Source organism: Drosophila pseudoobscura, chromosome 2 (assembly GCF_009870125.1).
Source record: "Drosophila pseudoobscura strain MV-25-SWS-2005 chromosome 2, UCI_Dpse_MV25, whole genome shotgun sequence".
NCBI lineage: Eukaryota > Metazoa > Arthropoda > Insecta > Diptera > Drosophilidae > Drosophila > Drosophila pseudoobscura.
This window is the reverse complement of record NC_046679.1, coordinates 15,936,754-15,952,420: the sequence shown is the minus strand read 5'-3', so window position 1 is coordinate 15,952,420 and position 15,667 is coordinate 15,936,754. Positions and strand designations below refer to the sequence as shown.

Here is a 15,667-nt window from a genome sequence, read left to right as displayed (position 1 = left end):
TGCCTGATTTTGTGTGCTTTTAACAGTTTTAATCAAATAATTGCACATGTGCTAAATGTAAACATATTTGTTCGATTCCACTAACCAGACACGCCCCAAACAACAGACGACCCCTGTGCCGCTCTCTGCCTTTTTAGATGGTGCTGCAAATTGTGCAAAAATTGTTAAGCAAGAGAGCTACAAAAAGGGGCAGGCAGGCGGCGGTGAGGAGAGGGGAGGCGTAGTATGGTAGGAGAGCACATTTGCAGCTCCAAATGGAAGCTGAAGCTCTACCCCGCCAGGAATATTTACGGATGCAAACGAAACAGGAGAAAGTTCAAACACACAAACAAATGAGAGAGCAAACAGCAGAGAAGACACTGCAGAAAGAAAGCAAACTCCCAAGGGGCACGCAGCACTTGGATGCAAATGCAACCACCCCCCCAGTCAGTCGGTCTCCAGTCGGTGGCCAATCCCTGCCAGGATTGTAGGACGCGTGCACAAAACAAATTTTTAATTTCCCATTAAGTTTTTCTTGGCCAGAGTCTTCGCCTAAGCCTAAGGGATAATAAGTTGCGTTGCAGCGAAACAGGAGAGGAAATGCCAGCGCGTGCTTTTGTTTGCACGATTCACGTGGCTCAGCGCCGGTCCGGGGATTAAATGCAACTTGAAAATATTAAAACATTTTGCGACAAGTTGGCAAATGAAAGCCCGCCCAATCATGTCAACAGCCAAGTGCCGACGAACAGCCACGAAACGTGTGGCAAGGGAATGGTAGTAGTAGGACTTGTAAAGTGGAATGGGAATGGGTCTGAGACCCGGGACCGGCACCGGCAACGGCACCAGCACCGGCACCAGCACCAGCACCAGCACCAAACGACACCAACAACAGGAAGGAATGATTTCTTGTGCCAATATTTTTCCAGAGCACACAATTTCGATTTGTCGAGTGCAACTTTGGCGCTCATCGTACTCATCATGGCTGGCGCTCAGCATTTGGCTCCTGCTGCCCTGCCACGACCCAACTCCTACTCCTCCTCCTACGAGTAGTCATGCTGCTGGCTGGCTGCCGTTCCATGCTCCATGCTCCATGCTCCATGCCTCGTCCTTGACACCCAGTCGACAACAGTCCACAGTCAGAGTCGGAATCCACAGTCGGCAATCGGCAGTTGATGTCTCCTACACGAATACGAATGTCAACGGAACGGGGCTGCCTGGCTGCCTGGCTGCCTGGAAACTCTGGCTGCTGCTAAAAAATACGTTGGGTGGAACGTTAACATCTACATGCGCACACATAGCGTATATATATACGTATATATGTGTGTTTGTGTGAGTGTCCACAAACACAAACACACACTTACAGGAAACAGCTACGACTCTGCCCCATGCTGCAAGGAGGAGGGAGTGGGCTTCGCTTCGAGTGTTCGGGGGGTTCGTGGGTTGCTCGCTGGTGGGGTGTGGGGTGTGGGGTGGGTGCTAGATGCTACTCGCTTGCAAATCAAGTGAAATGTTTGCAAATAGAATTTGTCTGTGCTTGCTCGAGTGTTTGACTGAAATCTATATACATATATAGTTAGTGTATGTGTGCCAGGATGCTCTCTCTTTCGCTGGCTCTCCCTCTCCGTGTGTGTGTGTGTGTGTGTACATTATGATCAGTACAAATGTGAACATAACTGCACAAATATGTACATAGCAAGTCGCTCGCTCAACGCCCAGACCCCACCACCCACCACCCACCCTCTCGGAAAAGCCAGGCAGGCGAGCCAAAGAGTCGTCAGCTTTTTATATTTGTGCATATTTGACTCCACTCTCTCTCTCTCTCTCTCCTTCTCCTTCTCTTGCTCTTGCTCTGTATCTGCGCATCCAGCGTCAGCCATCCGCCGTACAGCCTGTTTGTCTTTCCCCGGCGCAAGGATTACTTAGCGTGCAAGTGTGGCATGCAGCAAAAAACAAAAAAAACAAAAATTATACAAAAACCCAACAAAAATGAGCGAAAAGACAACAAGAAAATAAATAAAATTCATTCAATTGCATCATTTGCCGAATGAAACTCAATTACCATGGCACCTTTACGAGTACTTTACGCCGCCAAGGCACGGGGGTTCTTTGGCCTTTGATTAACAATTTGCAGATAATATTGGGTAAATGTTAACTTTGACTCAGACATCTCAAACAACGGCAGGGGAGGCTGATGCTGGCTTTTGGGGTTATCTCTAATGCGATATCACAGACGATAAGATTACAAAAAGAAGCTGCTACTACTACTACTAGCTAATTGTTTATAAATGAACAAATTACTCAACATTGTCTACTATCTATTTTCATCGGGCTTAGAGACTGAGTAGAGACAATCCTTGAGCCCACTCCTCTCATAGTTTATACCTCAGTCCAACACTTGGGTCTGCAAAATTACAATGAAGACTTATTCACTAATCAAAGGAAAAGTTCTAAGATCAAGGAGCTTCGTTTACTTTGATATTTGTACTTGAACAACGGAATTGTATTGGCGATAACGCCTTGGACTTCCTTTGTTCTTGAAACAGAATTCTCACACCATAAAACAATCCCGAATATGCATCTCCGAACAGTTCAGAATGCCTAACAAAGAACTCAAATAAAATGCATGATAATTAAGAACCAAGTCTGGATGTGACACTGTTTGTATATGCGGAAATTAGTGTACTCTCTATAGGCACGACTTTGTCTCGTTCGTATTTGAATTCAATTAGATGTTATTGCTCTATTATCTGTTGTTCGTTCGTTCGGCTGTGGAAATTGCTGTTTGTCGAGCAAATTAGTTGATTTTCCAATGTCATTGTAAACACACATGTTACTTAACTATTGACCAAATTAATGAAGAACTGTAATGGAAATTATAGAGTATATATCATGCCTGATCCATGGATTGAACAATGAATGGATCTCTGCCTGAATTATCCCTCTCATGTCCCATCCATTTCATTATCACATGACACTAGCAGAGTGTGATTATCGCCTGATTAACATTCCATTTGGAGTACATTTGCCCCATATCTGGGTGCGTAGCTTGACGTTGCCCCATCGTCGTTCATTAGCACAGAAAATTATAATTTTTTGTCAACGCTGCTGCTGCTTCAGCTGATGCTGCTGCTGATGCTGGTTAATTGTGCCTGACAATCTTGCAAAATATGCAAACGTTTGAATTTGACATGCACACACGAAACGGTTGGCAAATAGCCGTGCAGCAGTGCACCAGTGCAGCAGCAACAGCATCCTCCACTGCCACTGCCACATGGCTCCTCTGTCGGTCGAATGCAAATTGCAGAGCCAACGGGAAGGAGCGGCAAGTGCACCTGCATGCATGTGCAAACATAACGCAGCCAGCCCCTGTCTCCCTGTCGTCTCCCTGTGTCCCTGTTCCTGTCCCTATCCCTATCCCTCCCTTTTGGCCCGGTCACACGGAAAACTGCATATCACAGCAACTGCAGCAGGAACAGCAGCAGCAGCGGCAGCAGCAGCAGCAACAGAGGCATCTGCATCGACACGGCCTCAAGATGCTGCCCCGGTTGGGTCTGCTCTGGCGAATGACTTTGAAGTGGCAACGCATATAGGGCAGGGTGTTCTTAAAAATTCATTTCATTGTCCTGCATTGTCTGGTGCGGGGTGCGGCCAGAGAGGCGGGCAAATACAGCTTTCTGCAGCGGCCGCTGCAGCCGCCATCATTTCCGTTTTAGAGCTGGGTCCTCGGTCCTGGTGCTCGGCAAAAAGATGCAAAGACAGCTAAGCAAACATCATCAGCACAAAGATGGCAGCAACGGCGACGGCAACGGCAACGGCAACGACGACAGGACGCAGCAGCAGCAGAAGCGGCAGCAGAAGCTCTGTTTGCACAACGTACGACGGATATTGTGCTGATGTTTAGCTCTAGCAGAAAGAGCCTTTGCCAGGGCTCTGGTAGTAGCTCCTGCAGCAGGAGCAAAGGCATGCTGCAAAGGCTGGCAGCAAGCAGTCAAGCATTTGGACAAACACGAGGGAAGGAGCAGGGAAACGACGCCCGCGGACATAATAAGCGTGACCAGGACGAGTACCAGGAGCAGGACCTGCACCAGCACCAGCCCCAGCACCAAAGACTGATGCAAGAGAGAGTCACAGGCCTGCAGCGCAAATCCAGACCTAGGCCTAACCCTAACACAATTTGAGGGCAGCCCTAAGACGACAAGCAGCCCAAAAGAGTCTGTGACAAGTGCAGCCGCACATAGCCCCAGGATAACAGCCAAGGACTGTGGCAGGGACAAGAACAGGAGCAGCAGCTGGCCAAATCACGCCAGCGAAATCTGTCACAATTACAATAAAAAAGCGAAGAATGCCCAAAAACTGTCAGTCGGATTCAACAATTTATAAATATTTGGCCAGCCGAAAGATGGTAAAGAAAAGCCTGAGAGGGAAGAGCGAATGAGGGAAAGGAAATGAGGTGCCAAAGAAAATAAAAACCAAAACGAATCTGTCATTGTTGGGCCATTTTTGGCTCATAAATTTCACCTTTGGCCAAATGTTGTGTGTGTGTGTGTATGTGCGGATGTGCGGATGTGTCCCCGCTCCTCTAATGGGCCATGCAATGTGTCTTGATGCAATAGGCAGTACAACATCACATCCCATTGGGATCTCCCGCTGGGCCATACAAATCGCATTACACGACTTTTTGACTCCGCATTCAACTCTAATTACCCGGTAGTGGATTGTAGTCCTGTCCTGTCTGGGTCCTGTTCCTTGTGCCAGCCGACAGCCAGAAAGCAGCAAAGGCAGCACAAAGAACCCTGGATAGGGGCGTTATCTGTTTGTTGTCCTGTTAGGCAAAGGGCCCATGTCCCTTCATATGTAGCCAATTTGTCTGCACTTCCATGGTGGATTTGGGAGAAGAAAGCCGGGTTTCACACGGCGCAACCTCCGCCCCGAGACGAAGGTCATTTGGGGTTTATTCTTGGCCCCGCTCCCGCTACCAGCCCTCTCTCAATCCTCTCTCACAGCATGTATAATTAAAAGAAACGACGCATCGTTAGGAGCGTTATCACCAGCCAGCCAGCGTCAGAAGATAATGCTAAATTCAATTCTATTGTCTTGCCCCGAAACAACTGTGCGGCTTGTTCAAATATGGTATTGAAAGCGTGCTAAATGAAAAATAAGTATCTGTGTTTCAGCTAGGCAAATAGAACGCCTCGAAATTGAATAGAAATAATGAAACAAAAATGGAATAATTGTCGCCAAAGGTTAGGGGAATATTCAATGCTCTAAATGGGAGTAACCCTTAAATGGGAAAGCGATCTTATTTCTATTAGCCTCCAACTTATCCATCAAAAGTCTCATGTTTTGGAGATATCTCTTATCGATTTTGTTGCCAAAGTCCGACTAAATATGATGATCAAATAGTCCATCCAACGTATCTCAACCTTAGTTTCCCTATCTCTAGATCAGCCAATTCCATGGTGATTTCCTTATACCCCCGACAAGAGTATAAAGATCGCGATATCGTATGGTGGTCCATCGTGTTTCTAACTTTCCAAACAGCTTTTGATGTCGTAGTCGTTTTCGCCTGCTATTTGCACAGTTGTTGCATTATGAGACCCGGCAAAATTCCAAATAAATGGGAAAAATACTCGTACAAGCGGACAGAAAACGATGAAAAAGAAAACAAAACACCACACAACAGAGCAGAACACAACACAACACAGAAATAACATTGTCGCGTTAGGTAAACATGATCTGGCATTCGTTCCAATTTCAAGCCTATCAATAATACACCAGACAACTTGAACGGTGTTTGCACAGGCCCCAGCATCGAGCGGTTCTGTAACGATCTTGGACAGTCGCTGCTGCGCTACGAAAACATGGTATATGTATAGCATGGGCTACAGGCTAGGGTCCCTATCTTGACTCGCGTCAAAACACACGTCAAATGTTTGCACACCCCCTCGAAAACCCATCCGAGGAAAAGGCCAAAAGAAAACTGCTGCTTCCGCAGCAGCACCCAACAATGGGCCTTTATCGGTCCTTGGGCAATGCGACCTGTCAGCCCCGGCATAACAAACCGATGGGCATGACATTGTCATGATCGACACAAAACACATCCGGCCAAATGACAAATCTTTGTTGCCAGACTCTTTGGGCCTTGCCCAAGAAAAAAAATCCCCAATTTGTCCCTCATTATTATGAAATCCATGGACAATACGAGTACTGGTGCTCTGCTTCCGTTCGCCGTGGGGGCAAGATCACTCAACGGTGCCGGGCGGAGCCTACCTCACGTCCCATCCGAAATACAGTAGCGGATGCTGTATGCAAATTTCACCTCCATTCAGTCCAAGTGCCGCCAAAGCGGCGTCGGCGCTTTAGCATGCACCTCAACCTCAACTCGATGGCCGGCGATGGCTGGGCCGGGGGCGGTGGCTGCCAAGGGGCTTGGCCAAGTGCTTCTTGGAATGGCTAATGAGGCAGCCATAAAGTTGGTCACCTAATTGGGGCCAAGTGTAGAAGGAGGCTGATTGAATAGCAAACATTTTGAAATTGAAACGCTGCTATTTCTATGAATTATGAAAATTCGAATGGGAAGACCAGAATCCTTTTGATAAACGAAACCCGTTTTTATACAAGGAAAAATAATTTAAAAAATATACAAAAGAAATTCGTTTAATATTAATATTAAAATATATTACAAATTTATATGAATTGTATTATTCACATTTACTGGCTATAATCCACAATTGCAAGAGCTTGAGAGGACAATCGTTCATTTGGCGTATGCTTTTTGTGGTGCTTTGACCAAAATGTTGATTCATTTTGTTGCCAAAAGTCATTGAGGCGGCTTAATGCCTCATATAACGGTTGATCGCGCGTATTGATTGCTTCTGGCTCCTGTTGCTGCCACAGACACAGGCACTGACACGCCACTGCCACTGCCACTGGCTCTTTGCTTCTTTCATTGTTTGAACGGACTGCGGCTGATGCGGATGCGAATGCGGATGGGCGGATGCTATTGGACTTGATATTTGCATTTGTAATAATTTTTAAAATTAATTACATAAATATCTGCCAAATCTGTAAAATAAATTTTATAATAATTCATTTATCGAAATGCACTTTAAAGTGTGTGCACACATACTGCCACAGCCACTGACACTCACGCGCTCGCACCGCACACACAGATACAAATATTAAACATTAAATGGCCAATGCCAACAACATTAACGGCCATTATTTGTATGGCCTGGACAGGCGGCCGGGGCGGGCAGGCGGAAGGCCGGACAACGTGGCCGCATGAGCCTCCAATTAGCAATAACTGTAAATGTGAAATTTGCACAATCATAAAAAGCCTTTAGCCGCCATTTTTCATTTGTCAGTTGTCGGCAAATAGAGCGCGACACATCCGCCACAACAGATGCCCCAGCAGCAGCACTCAAAGCCATTTGAATCTGCCTTTGACCCGCTGCAAAACGGATTTCAATTTGCATTTCATTCGCGAACGCATTAAGATGCTTCCTTCGCTTTATTCACAAATAAAGAGAGAGAGAGAGAGAAATACGCGTTCACATGTAAAATTCTATCAAAAATCGCGGCTTTTGCACAAATGAAAACTCACAGCGAAAATTAAGTTTGCCTTCGCGGTTTCAATACAACAAGAATGGCCAGGGAAAATTGTTGAGAGCATCCAAGAGGGAGACGGAATACTCTAGGCTAAACATACTTATACTCTTAGTCACCGACGATGATGTCTCTCCGAAGATATCCCTCTTTCCTTTGCGGTTTCACTTGAGGATCAACTCGTGGTGGTTGAATATGGGCATCTCCATTGTTCTCATACCTTTAGCAACTACATCAAATCGATGATACGCTGGTTACCTCAAAGATTTAAACATCACAATTATTCACCCAACCAATTTCTTCCCCTTTTTCCTAACATCAATGACATTAGCCATGACAAATGCCTAATGCCCAAAGCCGTGGCAGGGAATTCAGCAAGCGCTTTCTATGCTACTCGGGCGCCCACCCTATCGCGACTAACCCTCCCCGGGACTTGATGTATTGTACTTTGAGTGCAAATATTGTGCCGCTGTCGACGCCAGCTCGGCGTGCTGCTTCGAAAATCAAATTCCAATTGCAACGCTGCGTATACGCATCGCAATTTTTGGACCAGACCAGGTTGTTGGCCCGTCCTAAACCCCAGACTGCCGACCATGGCTTCATCTCCCGTTGTATCGCCTGCAATTCGCGTTATTTGCCTTCACAATTTCGGGTGTTTATTGTTGCTCTGGCTGAAGTCGTTGTTTGTCGTTTTTATGGGGCCGGAATGGTAACGTCCTCATTTCTCAAATCCCTGCCTCTGCTGCTCCAGTACGAGCATCTCCCTCTACTCTATATTTGTGTCTATAAATGTGGATATACATATATTTTCATTACCTTTTGCAGCTCTCGGATGGTGATTAGTCAATGTCCCTGGCTCTGGTATGGTTCTGTATCTCTCCAGACCCTGACCCTGGTTCTGGTATCCTCTAGCCCTGGCCTGGTTCTCTTTCTCCTTATTTATTTGTCCTGTTGCAGTAATCAGCCTGGCACGCAGGCAGGCAGGCAGGCAGGCAATCATCCACGTTCTTATTTGCCTTGGCACAAATCCCGCCCCAGCCATTTGACTGCTCTAAGGGGCAATATTTGTTTAATTTGCAAAAACCCCTTCGTTTTCCAGTTAATAAAAATGACAATGAAGCTATTTTCGTTGCAATTTTTTATTGGTTCAGACCACCTCTTTCGCGCGCTGCACCTTGTATGTCATCAATTTTGGTTTGTGAATTTTTTAAAATGCTAAATTGCCTTGGCCATTGTTGTGTTTAGTGAGCGATAACCAGGCGGCAGTCGTTCCACTAAAACCGAATGGGAGAAAGCCCGAAAAAAATGTGGGAGAATAGCACACTACACTATATGCGAGTATATTCTCGCGGATATATGCGACCGGGGCCACTCGAGTGTGAGTTTTTTGGTTAAATATTTTATAATTAAAAAGCTAACACCGACTAACACCGTTGGAGGTGTGGAGGTGTGTGTGCAAACAATAAACAAACAAAATCCTTTTCAAATATTTACCGTTGGCATATAGCAAACGTTGACGGTGGCAGAGACACCGACTGCGACACCGACAGCGACAGAGACGCCGAGGCCAACGGCCATGCCCAGGCTTTACCTCCCCATTGTCGCCGCCACGCAGTTTTAAATTTAAAAATTCTATTTAATTTTATTTTGTTGTGCAAAAGGAAAGTGTACAAAAAAAAACTGAATGAGAAAGAAAGTATTGCTTCGGGTTCGTAAGCTTTGGATACCATTTCAGATTAATATTAATCACTATTAAAGAGCTTTTAGATTAAGTAAAGCCTGTTGAACTTTGAGATTTTTCAACAGCAAATTAGGTTTCTCACAAAGATTTGTCTTACCACCTACTGTTCCTAACGAAGCTATCTGAAATAGTAATCCATATTTGGATCTAATTCAACAAATGGCTAATTGTTTAGAAAAATGCTTAAAGTGTTTGTGATGTTCATTGCATTTTACTGAACTATGATTGTATGATTGTTTATGATATTTATGATATCATTATCAGGTTTTCTATATAATTCTACTGTTGGTCCGATCTGAGAGGTCTCTCGTATTTCGTGAAGCAAACAGAAGGATGATGTGGCGTTGAAATATACAGATGGACAAAATAACATGGCTAAATTAAATCTACTACTGCTTAAGAATCTACGGACATGCATTTACATTTACATTTACACCCTATGCGATAAAGAACCCCTCTCTCTCTCTCTCTCTGCTTAGCTGCACTCTGTTCAAAATCATAATACCCTTCTGAAAGAGTATGCAAAAAGAGTCCGTTGAGTGCGCGAGTATTTGACTGCCTTTGGGTCATTTAATTTTGCATAATAATTTATTTAAGGCTAGAGGAATTTGTTTATTGCATTTATTGTGTTTTATGTTTTAATTTTTCAGCACGCCGCCGCTGAAACAATGCCTATGCCCGGTAGTCTATTGGCATTTCAATTCAATTGCTTTTTGCTCAATTTCTTTGTGTTTCACTCACTGTGTGTGTGTCTATATCCTTTATTTATAACTTTTATCAGGATATACACACACATACTACGTCTGTACTCTTGTGAATCAGTGTATGTGTATTAGGAAGCTGCCAACGCGGCAAAATCCTGCGCATGTGTCACATTTTATCGCAAAATTTCCACTGCGTGATGAATATTAAAAAAGAAGTTTCCATCCCGTACCCAAAAGTGAAAAGCTTCCAAACGAGAAGGAAAATATTCTGTATATGTATGGCACTGAACGCGACGGGGATTAAGGCAGGATGAAGTTTTTGTGCGCTAACACAAAGGATAATGAATGCCAGAAGTGGGGGCACAATGCTGGAAAAGGGAAGAACTTAAACTCTTAAAAGTGTTGTGAGGTAAAAGATAACCTTAAGGAAAACTTGGTCAATTTTAAAGGAGAATTATTGGGTAGTTCTTTAATTTTTTTGTACTCGTTCCAACCATACAGAACATAATAGTAGTATTTCTCGATTTACTTTGCATAAGATTTGTCCCTACTCGAGCTACAAGAGTCTTAAGAGATTTATTCAACAATTTCCATAGCTAATTGGAAAAACCCTTCGCCCATACATTCGCACCGCTCTCCCAGCTCCATAAATTTCCCAGTTTTCCCATCGATTATCTAGGGACCAAACAACCCGATCTCTTTTCGTGTAGCGTACAAGGTTGGGGGGACTGGTAAAATTCTAATAATTTTTGCGCACTCCAGGCACAAACCGAATCCATCATAAATCTCGGCCCGGCTCGATGACAATGCATCATCCGTGTGCAAACAGAAGGCTAAATCTCTTATAATATCCTTTATGTCCAGGATGCGCCATATGCGTGGATAGGCCAAGGCATGCACATACACACCGTACATGTGTACATGAATTGTATATAGAGGAGTATAGGTTGGGACTTCCTGGTATGTGTGTGTGTGTCCAGGATAGAGGCAAAAGATTCCTCTTAAATTTTGAAATTAAATTCGGGCAAAAATGTGAAATGAAAAGTGCTTAAAGCGGAATAGAAATAGAGAATAAAAATGGCAAGCGGCTCGGCTCGGTTCGGCTATTTTCTGTTTTGGTGTGTTTGGCTGTGGGCTGTATGTGTATCTACAAGATACAATAACTTGGGCCACTAGTGCCTCCTTGAAAAGTAGCCGAAAAGTACCGACAAAGTATCAGCAAACAAGAGGCCAAAAAGGAGAGCAGAACGCATAAAACAAATGAAACTCTTGTAGCAGAGACAAGGCAGCCGACGAGAAAAGCACAAGAAAATTTCAAGAAAAATATTAAGACAACAACACGAACAACAGCCACAACGGAGTGTGGTACGGGGCAGGACTCGAGTGTCTGCTTAGAGATGGAAGCCGGTGAGATGGGAGCTATATATAGGAGGAGCTGCCAGGCATTTGTAATAGTTGCCAGCCAGCTTCCTGTTTGGCAGCCCGGCATCCTGCCATCCTCTCATCTTCCTCCCACCATTGTTCCTGCTCTCTCTTCCTCCGGCTCTGTGAGCACAGCAGACGGCAATAAAATGATATAAAAGTAAAAATCAAAAGTAAAACAAAGTGCAAAGGGGCGGAGAAAGAGACAGCCAGCGAGTCGGAGAAAGAGACGGAGTTGTAGTACAAAAAGGGAGCCAGTTCTTGATCTGGTTGCTGCTCACTGCTTCAACCGCTGCGGGCGATTCCACGTAGTCGAATCAATTCAAAACAACTGCGAATTCAATTTAATAAAATCCGTGCACGGGCGAATTTCTTTCCAAGGCAAAGGCGGCCATGGGATGAGATGGGATGGGCTGGGCTGGGGTGGTGCTGTGCCCATTGGGTGGTGGGTTGTACGCTTGGGTTGGCCTGAGTTCTGGTTCTGGTCCTGTGCTCCGGCGCCGGCTCCGGCTCCGGCTCTTACTCTGGCTCCGCTTCGGCAAGGAGTAAGGCCAACCCAGCGCAAAACAATAAAGCGCGCTTGTGTACACAAGGGATATGCTCTCCTGTCTTTCAGGGCACACACGTACACACTCACACGCGTACACGTACACACGCTCAGAAGAAAGGAGAGTCCTGTATTACAGTCGCCATATTGGCAGTCGCCGGTTGCTTTTGCCCATGTTTGCCGAGCGTTGTTAATTTGGCAATACCCGCTTTCAATTATCTTATAAATATGAAAATGCAGCAGCAAACGCTCCAGGCGGCCATTCGTAGAGCGGAAGAATCAAGAATCGTAATGAAAAACGTTTCATTTTTCATTAAGAATATACAAAAGGCAACTGTGCTGTGTGCCTTACAGATCAATCAAAAAATCATGACATTCCCCTGCTCCAGTCCCACCCCCACACTCTTCTCCATTTGCTTTTCCAGGACTCAATTGTAAGACGCATGAATGTGGCAACAGTCAAGCCATGGAAAACAGAGACTCGCGTACGTGCCACTAGTCATTTCCACTGAATATATGTTAGTATGTATCTGTGATGCAATTGTGGGCATTACCAGAGTACGATTCCCATTGGGAAATAACCGCACACGCACCTTCTTTCTAGCCCCGGACTAGGCGAGGTCGCCACTCCGTTGCGCATCTCTGGAAATGCGCAAATATTGTGTGTGCACATCCAACAGCCACGAACACCGATCACCGATCGCCGATCGCCGATCCCTGGCTCTGAACACTAGTTCAATTAGCAACTGCATTGCACGCGCTAAAATATGCAAAGTGCCATTCACGTTCACGTCATGCCAGTACGAGTATGATCGATCCCCCGAGCACACACCTCTACAGCCAGTGATCACAGCCAGCAACCAGCAACCAGCACCACTTGACCCCGCCGCCAGATGCGACTCGACTTGACTCGACTCGGCTTGAGGGCTGGCTGCCTCCGATGTTAATGGTGATGTAGTTGCTGGCACACTTTGCACCGCAGATTGCTTATTGGGCGTGTTCCTCCACCGGGCCTATGTGTGGGCAAATATTTAACGCGAAATACCGCAGCAAATGGCCAGGGTATGAGTATTGGTCAGTTGCTCTAGTCCCTGGTGGAGAGGCCGCGGCGCTCCTGCAACAATACTTTACCGTCTTTGGCGCATGCGCAACGGGATCGGTTTGCCATATATGGGATGGCATTATGGGATGGAGAACTATGTCGATTGACACATCAATGGTTTAGTGATAAGAACAAATTTGACTCGAAATTAAGACTCCGAATATAGATTACAGAATTTCACAGGACATTAGAAGACTACGATCTTTAATCATACATATCTAAGCATAGTACCTCATTTACTTTTGGTAATTTTAAGATACTTATAGGCGATATGCTGTTCCATGATCTTATGAACGGTTTCAAAGTAGACCGACCCATCAGGAGTAATGTCACCTTAAATATAACTACATTTGAAGTCAATTAAGAGCCATTGAATGGGTAATTAAGCGTATTTACCTTTGCCAAAAAAGCCATTTACTTGCTTGCTTTACGAACAGAAAAAACAACAACAACATCCACCCAGAGACCTGTCCTGTCGAAAAAATAAAGAGAATACTCTATCCACCATTTAAAGTCAACCGAGCGCGGCATTTTTGTAGTACTCGTTTCAAACACCACTCATTATAGATCGTAAATGTGGTTGTTGCTGTTGGGACTGGGGCTGCTTGTTTGCGATAATAATGACGCTCGAGACCGAAGCCAGATACCTACAGCTATAGCCATAGCCATAGCCAAAGCCCGAGTCAATTCAACGTTAATCACGACTTTTACTTGTCTTTAATTTTTTTGGCAAATAGTAGGCCCAGAGAGAAAAAGAAACGAAATGAAACGAAACGAAACTCTGAAGCGTCTGAGAAATGGGCGCGGACGGATCCAGTACGGCGTCAGTGCAGGTTGAATCGAGTTAACATATACGCAGATACAAAGACAGATACAGAGACAGAGACATAAAGGTAGATGTAGATATGTATACTCGGATGAGGCTAAGTATGGTCAAGTGGTATGTGTAAATTTTCACTGTCGCTTGGTTATTTTTTTGGTGTTGCTTCTTTTTGGTTTTTTTCTGTTTTTTTTTTGTTTTGTGTTCGAATTCAATTTAAAATGCACGTAGTTATGTCTGTTGACTTAAGTTTTTGACGGATATTTTAACGATGTGAGCTCAACACAAATTCACTTTAAATGTTTTCGTGTGACGCGGGAGGAGCAGGCACATGAAGATGAAGGTGCCTGAGATGGTATGGTGTGGTATGGGTTGGGATGGTAAGGGTAGAGTGTGGTGTGGCACGGCATGGAATGGGGTAACACACTGACAAGCATTCGCGATGACGAACGACAACGACAAACATGTCGAGATATTCACGTCCGAGTGATAATGAGATGCGCGCCTTCTTTCCAGTTGCTTTCTCTCCGTCTCTGTCTCTTTGTGTCTTTCCTCTCTTTCTTCCTTTCATCATCTTCCTTTCCTTCCATTTGTATATTTCTCCTTCTCTCTCTCTGTGTGTGTGTTTTCGCTGATAAATAAGATGGAGTTACATTTTTAGGTTAATTATGTGCTAAAGTGTGGGACGGCATACGAGTAGGTAAGGTGTGGAGGGGAGCCAGGGGCTTGGCTGCGAGAGCGAGTGCGGAAGGAGGCCCCGTTCTCAAGGGAAAACGTCAGATTTCGTTATATAAAGACCTGATATATGATATCATACACTTCACTTATACCGACCCGCCAAAGTCCAGATTTTGGATGGATGCATCAACGACTGCCTCTGGCTCTGTCTCTGTCTCGGACTCTGGAATTTGATTATTTGCATAGGTCGTAATTTGAGGTCCGTTCACTCAGCAACATCCTAAATGCTCGGACACACACGTATCTACTATTTCCACTAGATCCTGTTTATTTATAAATATGTGTACATATGAACATGGATTGCCAAAATATGAAGGACGACCTGTGGTTGTTTTAGGCAGGTGTATCCAGAATGTTGGCTTTGAGTGGAAGATGGGAACTGTACGAATACCTTAAGGGTGAATCCTGAAAATCGTGATTTCCCATATGTAAAAAGAACAAATATTTTTGCCGACCTTTCTTTCTTCAGTACAATATCTTTCAGTTATTTTTTCATGTTTTATTTTTCTTATTGTAAAATTTAACATTTAATGCCTCCTTATTATAGAGTATCAAAACTTTCAATACTTTCCAAAAGGGTATATTTTCGGCCCTAAATTGGTTGATGGAAAATTTGTGCTAATTTATCAAAAATGACCGAAACCCAGACATCGTTCAGCAGGGCACAAGACGTCTGCTGATTCGGCAGGTTGTCCTAATAATGGTCCTCCCAGAGGCTGAACTAGTACCAAAAACCGGAACCTGGACCGTTACCAAACCGAGACGACCCAGTCCCAGGAACAGCCTGCTGATTCATTAAATCTGAGCTGGGAAAGTGCTTGTTGTTGTGCCTAGTTTATGGACATGGACGATTCTTCAAAGCGATGGCAAACCCACAGCAGTAGAGCAGCAAAAGCAGCAACAGCTACAGCAGCGGCACTGGGTGGCGCTGCACTAGCCGAAAGCTGTGCAAATATTTTATGCAAATGTCCGGGCCAGGCCCGTCATTGCATGGACCCGGCTATAC

At 44.8% G+C, this 15,667-nt stretch overlaps 2 long non-coding RNA genes across 3 annotated transcripts; one reads left to right on the top strand and one right to left on the bottom strand.

Moving 5' to 3' along the window:
- Nucleotides 1–6,609: 6,609 nt before the first annotated feature.
- Nucleotides 6,610–7,925, bottom strand: LOC117183301 (uncharacterized). 2 transcript variants are annotated; one of them, XR_004468447.1, is made up of 3 exons: nucleotides 7,586–7,925; nucleotides 7,131–7,285; nucleotides 6,610–7,044 (listed from the first exon to the last, which is right to left on the bottom strand). It is a non-coding gene; the product is annotated as an uncharacterized lncRNA (long non-coding RNA). The 2 variants fall into 2 exon arrangements; XR_004468446.1 differs by lacking the exon at nucleotides 7,131–7,285.
- Nucleotides 7,926–8,170: 245 nt separating this feature from the next.
- Nucleotides 8,171–8,711, top strand: LOC26533976 (uncharacterized). Its single transcript, XR_001451741.2, has 2 exons — nucleotides 8,171–8,296; nucleotides 8,413–8,711. It is a non-coding gene; the product is annotated as an uncharacterized lncRNA (long non-coding RNA).
- The last annotated feature ends 6,956 nt before the right edge of the window (nucleotides 8,712–15,667 follow it).